The sequence below is a fragment of the Chiloscyllium punctatum genome, chromosome 52 (assembly GCF_047496795.1).
Source record: "Chiloscyllium punctatum isolate Juve2018m chromosome 52, sChiPun1.3, whole genome shotgun sequence".
NCBI classification, from domain to species: Eukaryota; Metazoa; Chordata; class Chondrichthyes; order Orectolobiformes; family Hemiscylliidae; genus Chiloscyllium; species Chiloscyllium punctatum.
In genome coordinates, this window is record NC_092790.1 from 42,810,509 (window position 1) to 42,821,552 (window position 11,044).

General features: G+C 45.4%; 1 pseudogene; it reads left to right on the forward strand.

Annotated features, from left to right (window-relative positions):
* Nucleotides 1–3,443: 3,443 nt before the first annotated feature.
* On the forward strand, nucleotides 3,444–3,613 carry LOC140471015 (U2 spliceosomal RNA; annotated as a pseudogene).
* Nucleotides 3,614–11,044: the final 7,431 nt, after the last annotated feature.

The window sequence follows — 11,044 nt, forward strand, 5'->3', positions numbered from 1 at the left end:
TTGTCATGAAAAATTGCAATTCGTCTAAATATTGTTATGACCTTTGATCAAATTAAATTTTTAATTATAGTTTATTCATGAATTGCCGGGATTTTGTTTTTTATTGTTTTCCATACACCTATTCATATTGAATGTAAGATTTACATGCCTTGACAATGTCGGAGAGTGTTCATTTGAAACTTTTTTTTTCGTATCGTTCACTGATTTTACTTATTGCATAAGATTACATGGTACCCGGTTAGCAATGCTGCCTCACAGCGCCAGGGACATTCGTTTTATTCACTCCTCGGGTGACAGTGGGCACTTTGCACGTTCTCCCGAAGTCTATGTGACTTTGCTGTGGTGTCCTCCCACAATCCAAAGATGTGCAGGTTAGGTGAGCTGGCACGCTAAATCGCACACTGTGTACAGGGATATGTGTATTAGTAAGCAATAAATGTGAAGAAATATGATCGGGAAAAGTTTTTGGGTGGGTTAATCTTTAGATCTTTCAAACAATTGGCCTGTTATTACACTGAGGTGACAGGGGTGCTTTCGTGGCGTTGCTAGTATTATGGTGCGCCCCGAGATCTAACCCATGTTGGAAGTGAAATGGAGGAATCTACAGAGAGGCTACAGAAAGACATCGCATCCATTTGGTTTTCTTTAAATCACTGACGAGCAGGAAAATGCAAACGGGGAGGGCGAGTGAGAAGTGAGGCAGTTGCAGCTCTGGTAACGAACTGCTCCAAAACATGATTTAGGACCTCTGGTGCCAATTCTCGCACGTTGAATAACGACAGACAGCTTCCAAACGGTCAGCGCCGTTGGACTGGTTCAGCCGAAACAGCAGTGGTGGAATTCGAACCCATGTCTCTGTCGAGACTGCAGCCTTAATTCAGCGATTTAGACCGCGCGGCCACGCTACCAACACGCCCAGCACGCCATTTTCTTGCACTTCCAATTGTGCTCCTGCATAGCAACAGCTGCAAACTGACGTGAAAACGGTTCCATGATCCCTCTCCGACTCGCACAGTTGCGGGGATGTGCCCGTCTACAATATCAATTTCTCAGCAGATAACGATAGCCCATCAATCCAGACAAAAATCACTGGTAAGCTGAGTCTGTCTTCTCAGACTGGATTCAGCTACAAATGTATCTGTGAGTGCGTGCAAATATATGATCGGTTATGATTGGGTCAAATTACCATGAGCTACTTGACATTACTGCAATTTCAATTCTTGCTTTGCTAAATGATTTCACCCATTGCTCAAAACAGGACAACTTTCACGTTTACACGGAACACGAAACACACTGGACTACAGAAAAAACGCACGAAGCTGAGCAGGCCGTGTCCCAAATCGTACCGTGTAGCATAGTTTCAGTCACTGTGTCTGTTTTGCAGAATAAGGTTCCCAAAGAATGATCCACCCTAAAACCGGAGGTAGCATTACAATCCGAGAACGCTCTCGGTCAGATCCACCGACGTCAAGCCGGTGTTCTTCTCTGACCACTGCCTCCTGCTGGCCGACTGTCACCTACAGGACGAACAGCGGGCGGGCAAGGGAACGTGGAAACTGAACACTAAGCTGTTGACCCCGGGAAACATCGAAGAGCTCAAGAGGGATTACGCAGGTTGGAGAACCGTGAAGCCTCTCTTTGAGTCTCCAGCGGACTGGTGGGAAACGGTAAAAGGGAACATCAAGAGGTTCTTTATCCTCAAAGGTGTCCAGGAGGCGAGAGAGAGACGGGGAAAACTGTCCCAGCTCCAGGAAAGTATGCAGAACCTGCTCCTGCTGCAGACGATGGGGGTCGATGTCACGGAGGACCTCAAGGAGGTGAAGGGCCAGCAAGCCTCGCTCTTTGCCTCGGAGGCCTCCAGGATAATCTTCCGGTCCAGGGTCCGCTCGGTGGAGCAGGACGAGACGTGCTCGTGTTTCTTCTTCCAGAAGGTGCACAAAGAGAGCTCCGTGCTCAGCAGCCTGAAGAAAGAAGATGGCTCGGTAACGTCATCTCAGGCTGACGTCATGAGGATCAGCAAATCCTTCTACGCCAGCCTGTATGACTCGAAGCCAACTGAGAGCGCGGCCTCCCAGTCGTTCCTGTCCTCTATCACGGAGGTCCTAGACGACGGAACACGAGAGAGGCTGGACCAGCCGCTATCTCTGGATGAGCTGACCAAGGCCCTCGAGTCCTTCGGAAAGAACGGTCGCTCTCCATCGCGGGAAAAAACCTGGTCATCAGGTGTGAGGTCCTCGCAGTATTGCTATATGTGCACAGGTCTGGCCTATCCCCAGGACCTGTGCCGCCGCAGTCACCCGGGCCATCTTCCAATTCATTTGGAGATCAAAGATGGACCGGGTCCGAAGAGACTCAATGTACAAAGACCGGTGCAATGGGGGAAAAAACACGCCCAATGCCACCCTCACCCTGATGGCCACCTTTGTGTGTGGCTGCATCAAGCTGTGCGTGGATCCCCGGTACGCAAACACCAAGTGTCACTACGTACTGAGGTTCTACCTGTCCCCGGTGTTGCGAAGGATGGGCCTGGCCTCGCTGCTGCGGAACGCTCCGAGTAGTTGGACCGTTCCGTATCACCTGTCCTTCGTGGAGAAATTTATGAGGAAAAATACCTTTGACCACAAGTCCATCAGGAAGTGGTCAGCACGTAGCGTCCTTGAGACCCTTCGGGAAAAAGAGAGGGCGGATCCTGTCGAGCGGTTCCCTGAGCAGACTGTCAAAGCCATTTGGCAGAATGCCTCATCGCCAGAACTTTCCAACAAGCACCAAGACGTGGCTTGGCTGGTGGTGAGAAGGGCTCTGCCTGTGAGATCCTTTATGCACGCCCGGACTCTCTGCCGCACCGCACGCTGCCCTCGAAGTGGCTGCGGGGGGGACGAGACTGTCACACACCTCCTTCTGGAATGTGCCTATGCAGAGGAAGTCTGGAGAGGAATGCAGTGGTGCTTGTCGAGGTTCGTCCCCAGCAGCGCCGTGACGCGGGACTCCGTGCTCTACGGCCTGTTCCCCGGGACTCACACCGAGACGAACATTAACTGCGCCTGGAGGATCATCAACTCGGTGAAGGACGCTCTCTGGGCGGTCCGAAACCTGTTGATCTTCCAGCTGAATGAGTTGACCCCGACCGAGTGTTGCAGACTGGCACATTCCAAGGTCCAAGACTACGTCTTGAGGGACGCGCTGAAGCTTGGGGCAGCTGCCGCCAAGGCGCGGTGGGGAAAGACCACCGTGTAAGATCGGCCTGCCTAAAGAAGAACAGGGGGCCCATGCGGACGTTGTTTTGGGCTCTGCTGATGCCTCAGCCAAATATATGTATATGTACAAGATTGAAAAAGGCACAGGATTGTAAATGACAAGGATAAATTTGAATCTGTGTTTGTAAATATGGACATATGTATGGCATGATCAAATGTACAGACCATCAAATCATTTATGAATAAAGTATATTTTTGAAAAAAAAAAGTTCTTGTCAGTTTTAATATCTGATAAGTCCCTGATTTAGGGACTGAATATTAATCTGATTTTTGCAGGACGAAGTTGTGTCAGGAGCTTGCTCCGATAACTTCACGCATCATCCCAGTATTGCAGTGTTTCGGGGAATGGTGCACGTCCCCACTAAAAAAGGCGAACAGTAGATTTATTTTTTATATGTTGTATTCTTTATGATCCGAATGCGGAAAGCTTTCGGTTAGTCAAGTCAGACTTGCCTTCGTGCTAATCAGCTTGTTCTACCATCCGATTCGTTTGAGTCTTTCTGCGTGTTATGTTCAGCACTCACTCTTAATGTTGTCACTTCATCCCTGGTACATGCTGCCCCTTCCCACCAACTCCAATTCCCAACAACAGAAGTTTTACAAAGTTGCCCACCAGCTCTACCTAATGGCAAACGGCATTTCAGAAAACAAAAGGGAGAACATGAAGCTATTGAAGTAATCAACAGTTCGGATTTTGATGATGATGAGAGTCACTTTGATGTATTAAATGAGAGATTTTAAGAACAATGTGAAGCAAAGATCTGATGTATTTAAGGCACAGAGTCAGAGAGATGTGCAGCACAGAAAAAGATCCTTCAGCCCAACTCGTCCATGGCAACCAGATATCCTAACCTAATTTCGTCCCATTTGCCAGCATTGGTCCATATCCTTCTAAATCCTTCCTGTTCATATATCCAACCAGATGCCCTTTAAATGCTGTAATTTAGTTTAATTTAATTTAAATGCCTCCACCACTTCCTCTGGCATCTCATTCTATACATGCACCACCCTCTGCATGAAAAAGTTGCCCCTTTCATCCTGTTGATTTTTTTCTGCCCTCTCATGCTGAAATTATGCCCTCTAGTTCTGGATCCCCCACCGCAGGGAAAAGAACTGCTGACCTCTACATTGGACAGAGCGACTGCTGCTCTCTATATGATACACAGGGACAGCTGTTGTCCATATTATACACAGGTACTGCTGTTCTCCAGATAAGACACAGGAACTGCTGTTCTCTTTCTTATACACAGGTACTGCTGTTCTCTATATTCTACACATGCACTGGTAATAGACAGAGGGATTGCTATTCTCTGTATTATACATAGGGACTCATGTTCTCTATATTAGACACAGGGATTCATGTTCTCTGCATTATACAATGTGACTGCTGTTCTCTGTTTTCACAGGGACTGTTGTTCTCTATGCTATACCCTGCTATTCTCAGGAACTATAGACCGGTGAGCCTGACATCAGTTGTGGGCAAGTTATTGGAGGGATCCTGAGGGATAGGATTTACACACATCCGGTTAAGCAAGGGCTGGTTAGGGATAGTCAATGTGGCTTTGTGCATGGGAAATCATGTCTCACAAGCTGGATTGAGTATTTTGAAGAATCACCAAAGAGGATTGATGAAGGCTTTGACAAGCTCCCTCATGGTGGCCTGGTTAGCAAAATTAGGTCACATGGAATACAGGGAAATCTAGCCATTTTGATACACAACTGGCTTGAAATTAGAAGACAGATGGTGGTGGTGGTGGAGGTTTGTTTTACAGACTGAAGCCCTGTGACCATTGGGGTGCCACAGGGATTGGTGCTGGGTTCACTGCTTTTTGTCATTTATATAAATTATATGAATGTGAGCATAAGAGGTATATTTATTAATTTGCAGATGACACCAAGATTGGAGGTGGAGTGGACAGCGATGAAGGTTACCTCAGAGTATAACAGGATCTTGATCAGATGGGCTGCTGAGCTGAGGAGTGGCAGATGAAGTTTAATTTAGGTAAATGAGAGGTACTGCACTTTAGAAAGGAAAATCAGGACTGGGTTTATACACTTAATGGTAAGGTCCTGGGGAGTGTCCAATGAGACCTTGGAACACGGTTCATAGTTCCTTGAAAGGGGAGTCACAGATGGATATGTTAGTGAAGAAGGTGTTTAGTATGTTTTCCTTTATGGGACAGAGCATTGAATATGGGAGTTGAGAGGTCATATTGCAGCTGTGCAGCACATTGGTTGGGCTACTTTTGGATTATTGTGTTGCATATCAGGCTTTCTTTCTCTTCAAAGCATGTTATGAAACTTGAAAGGGTTAGAAAATACATGGGAACAAATGTTCTCGGCAATATGCACATGATCTGCTCTTCTCTATAATACAGACAGGGACAGCTACTCTCTGTAATACACACGGGGACTTCTGTTTCATATACTCAGAAATTGCTGTTTAGTATAGCATACACAGGGACTGCTGTTCACTGCAGTTTAGAGAATAAGTGCTATTCTGTATAATCTAATATTGCAGGTCAAGCGATGACCCAGTGATGTTATCGTTGGACTGCTAATCCAGAGACCCAGGTAATGTGCTGGGGACCCAGATTCAAATCTTGCCATGGCAGATGATAGAATTTGAATTTCAGAAAATTCTGCAAGTATGAGAGTAATCATGATCATGAATCCATCGCTGATTGTTTGAAGAACCCAACTTATTCTGGAATGGCTTTTAGGGAAGGAAATTGCCATCCTTACCTAGTCTGGTCTCCATGTTTTTCCAGACCCACAGCAATTTGGTGGAATCTGAACTGCTCTTTGCACCATTAGGGATGGCCAATAAATGCTGGCTGAGACAACAACACCCTCATCCCACAAATTAATAAAAAAGATAACATTTAACAAACTGGAACAGAAACGATGTGCCAAACCGCCACCTTCTGCACTGTAACATGACATTGATTACTACTTGAGGTCCTGTGGGATGTAAATTGTGGAATTTATAATTGATAATTTTGTTCAAAAAGTGTGGAGCTAAATAAACATAGCCAGTCAGGCAGCATCTGATGAGAAGAGTCGATGTCTCCAACATAAGCTCTTCCTCAAGACCATCTGTTCCTTTTCCAGCACCACACTTTTTGACACTGATCTCCAGCCTCTGCAGTCCTCACTTTCTCCCAGCATAAATTTTGTTGGTGTAGTTTTTTTTCTGTGTCTCTGAACTTCACAGTACTCCTGTAATTGTGGTGATTTCTTAAAAGAACAGTTTCAAAGCTCGGCTGCAGAATGGATGGGTTTTGTGCACTAATGAATGTTTATTAAAGCTAAGCTGTTATGTCTCAAAGTCAAACAAATTTGAACTTTTAGAAAGAGATTCACTGAACTCACCAAATTTCTAGCCACTCTGTTTACGGTGAATTTCTAAGGCAACAAAAAGTGATCAACCTTATCCCAAACTGTAATCCCAATCTTTCAAGCAAACTATATCAGTAATATTGCTCACGTACAGGTGGCAACCAGTTCTATTGTTTCGAAAACATTGCAAAAGGAGTTGAAATGTGAAAGGTGATGCTGATTGGCTAGCTCATCATTAAAATGGCATTGCAGCAAAAACAGTTAGCCGTCAATCTTAATTCTCAGACCCGATAGGTGGACTCTGATTGGTCGGGGTGTCAGCATGGGGATACAGCAGTGGTTGGTTGTCTCCATGATGCATTTCTTATCGAATAAGTGCAATGTCTGTAAAATTCTGTTTGCCTACATGAACCAGGGTCCTGCGGAATTATATTTGTTGCTTCTAACGCATGCGCAGATGCACCCAGCTGTTGATCTTGCGTGTTTGAAGGTGGTAACCTGCCGAATGATGCCAATGATAGAAATTGTTCTCACGGTTCACTGCACCCACCAAGTCTGGGTTCCCCATGACATGTAAAATCGATGTCCCTTTTCTGTCCTATCATATCTGTTACTGAATCTGCACAGCCGGAATTGGCTGAATACTTTGTGAAACTATTATAATCATATCTAAATGAGTTTTCCACATGCACAGTGAAGGAGTCCCTCATGATTACGAAGACCACATGAGAGCTACGTTCTGAGAGTGACAACATGCCCACGTGCTCTTTCAACATTGCCAGCTTATTATTATTACAGTTCAAATAAGCCATTGAAATTCAGACATACCACTTGTGTCTGATTCAGTGTTCACCAAACATCATCTCTTTTTTCCTTTCTGGTGGCATCTTGGCTTCCTGGTTAACACAGCACCAGGGTTCTGGGTTCAATTCCAGCCTTGGGTAAATGTCTGTGTAAATATTGTCCCCCGTGTCTCTTTGGATACTCTCCCCAGGTCTGCATGGGTTTCCTCCTACAATCCAAAGATGTGCTGGTTAGGTGAATTGGCTGTGCTAAATTGCCCATAGTGTTCCAGGTTAGGTGCATTAGTCTGGGATAAATGTAGAGTAATAGGAGAATGGGTCTGGGTGGCTTACTGTCTGGAGGATCGGTGTGGACTTCTTAAGCCTATGGGCCTGTTTCCACGTTGTTGGGAGTCTATGATACACATGAACTGAGCACCTTGTGCAGTTGACTTCAGTTCCAATAACAACGTGTCTGACCAAATAGATAGTGTTGCCATGGGATATTCTCGAGGGAAAACTCTTCCTAACATCTTTATTGGTAACCATGCAAAACACATCTCTGATGGCATGATACCTAGCCTCTATCAATTTGCATATCTTCAACATGTAGATGACATGTTTGCGACATTTGAATCTGCATTAAAGAGTTCCTTTATAAAGCTCGATGATCGCCACCTGATGCTAAAATTCACCACTGAAATGGAGTACCCTTTCCTTGATACATTCATTGCGAAATCAGCCAAATTGTTTTTAAACTCCAATAACTGAAAGCCAACATTCACTGGTCAGCATACTTGTTAGGATTCCTACAGGCCCCAAGATCAACTTGTGGGGACCGTCATGAATATAGTCCTCACCATCCTCTCACTGTGTGGACTTGATACTGAGATAGAGGCGATCAAAACTGGTTCTTGTAATAACAGATTCCCAGATGAAACCATCACTCATTGGACATCATAAAAACTCATGAAAAGGCCTATCTCCACCACTTCGACACTTTGCAGTGCCTTATCAGGTCATTATCTGGGAAAGGAAATGTCATAGAATCATAGAGTCATCGAGTCTGACAGCATAAAGACAGCACCTTCGGCCCATACTGGTCTAGGATAACCAGAAGATAGAACATGGAGCATTACAGCACATGCCCTTTATGGAACTGCTCGGCTAATACAGGAAGTTACACTCACAGAATATGGAGCATTACAGTGCAGTACAGGCCTTTATGCTACCCCTTGTCTAACACCAGACATTAGACGAATACAACATAGAACATTACAGCGCAGTACATGCCCTGTATGGAACCGCTCAGCTAATACAGGAAGTTAGATTTAAAGAACATGGAGCATTATCACGAAGTACAGGCCCTTTGTGGAACCGCTCAACTAATAAAGGATGTTTGACTAATATAACACAGAACATTACTGCGCAGTACAGGCCCTATATGGAACCGCTCGGCTAATACAGAAAGTTTGTCTCATAGAACATAGAACATTACAGCACTGTACAGGCCCTTTGTGCAACCACTTGGATTATAAAGGAAGTTAGAGTCATAGAACATGGAGCATTAAAGTGCAGTACTGGCCGTATATGGAACCGCTCGGCTAATACAGAAAGTTAGACTCATAGAACATAGACTCAGAGTCTCAGAAATATACAGCATGGAAACAGACCCTTCAGTCCAACCCGTCCATGCCGACCAGGTATCCAAACCCAATCTAGTCCCACCTGCCAGCACCCAGCCCATATCCCTCCAAACCCTTCCTATTCATATACACAGTTCTCCAGTTTCATCATTTCCCCGACCCCCCACCTTGTCTCAGTCCCAACCCTCGAACCTTGCTAACCTGCAATCTTCTTCCTGACCTCTCCGCCCCCACCACCACTCCGGCCTATCACCCTTACCTTATCACCCTCACCTTAACCTCCTTCCACCTATCGCATTTCCAACGCCCCTCCCCCAAGTCCCTCCTGCCTACCTTTTATCTTAGCCTGTTTGGCACACTCTCCTCATTCCTGAAGAAGGGCTCATGCCCGAAACGTCGATTCTCCTGCTCCTTGTATGCTGCTTGACCTGCTGCGCTTTACCAGCAACACATTTTCAGCTCTGATCTCCAGCATCTGCAGTCCTCACTTTCCCCTATTCATATACCCATCCAAATTCCTTTTAAATGTTGCAATTGTACCAGACTCCTCTGGCAGCTCATTCCACAGACTACCACACTCTGCATGAAAAAGTTGCCCCTTATGTCTCCTTCATATCTTTCCCCGCTCACCCTAAACCTATGCCGTCTAGTTCTGGACTCCCCGACTCCAGGGAAAAGACTTTGCGTATTTATCCTACCCATGCCCCTCATAATTTTGTAAACCTCTATAAGGTTCACCGCTCAGCCTCCGACGCTTCAGGGAAAACAGCCCCAACCTGTTCAGCCTCTCCCTATAGCTCAGATCCTCCAACCCTGGTAACAGCATTGTCAATCTTTTCTGAACCTTTTCAAGTTTCACAACATCTTTCTGATAGGAAGGAGACCAGAATTGCATGCAATATTCCAACAGTGGCCGAAACAATGTCCTAACCAATGTCCTCCCAACTCCTGTTCTCAATACTCTGACCAATAAAGGAAAGCATACCAAACGCCTTCTTCACTATCCTATTTACCTGCGACTCCACTTTCAAGGAGCTATGAACCTGCACTCCAAGGTCTCTTTGTTCAGCAACACTCCCTAGGACCTTACCATTAAGTGTATAAGTCCTGCTAAGATTTGCTTTCCCAAAATGTAGCACCTCGCATTTATCTGAATTAAACTCCATCTGCCACTTCTCAGCCCTTTGGCCCATCTGGTCAAGGTCTTGTTGTAATCTGAGGTAACCCTCTTCGCTCTCCACTACACCTCCAATTTTGGTGTCATCTGCAAACTTACTAACTATACCTCCTATGCTCACATCCAAATCATTTATGTAAATGACAAAAAGTAGACTGCCCAGCACTGATCCTGGTGCCACTCCACTGGTCACATGGAACATTACAGCACAGAACAGACCCCTTATGGAACTGCTCGGCTAATTCAGCGTGTTAGACTCAGAAAATAGATCATTACAGTGCAGTACAGACCCTTTATGGAACCGTTTGGTGAATACAGGGTGTTACACTTATAGAACATAGATCTATAAGTGTAGTACAGGCCCTTTATGGAACTGCTCGGCTAACACAGGAAGTTACTCTCACAGAACATGGAGCATTACAGCACTGTACAGGCCCTCTATGGAAACACTCGGCTAATACTGGACGTTAGACTCATACAATATGGAGCATTACAGCGCAGTACCGGCCCTTTATGCTACAGCTTGGCTAATACCGGATGTTAGACTAATACAACATTGAACATTACAGCGCAGTACATGCTGTATATGGAACCGCTTGGCTAATACAGGGAGTTAGATTCAGACAACATGGAGCATGACAGCGGAGTACAGGCTCTTCGTGGAACTGCTCGGCTAATAAAGGATGTTTGACTAATACAACATACAAGATTGCAGTGCAGTACAGGCCCAATATGGAACTGCTCGGATAATACAGGGAGATAGAATCATAGAAAATGGAGCATTACAACGTAGTACAAAACCTTTATGCGATCACATGGCTAATACAGGGCCAACTGAGGCTT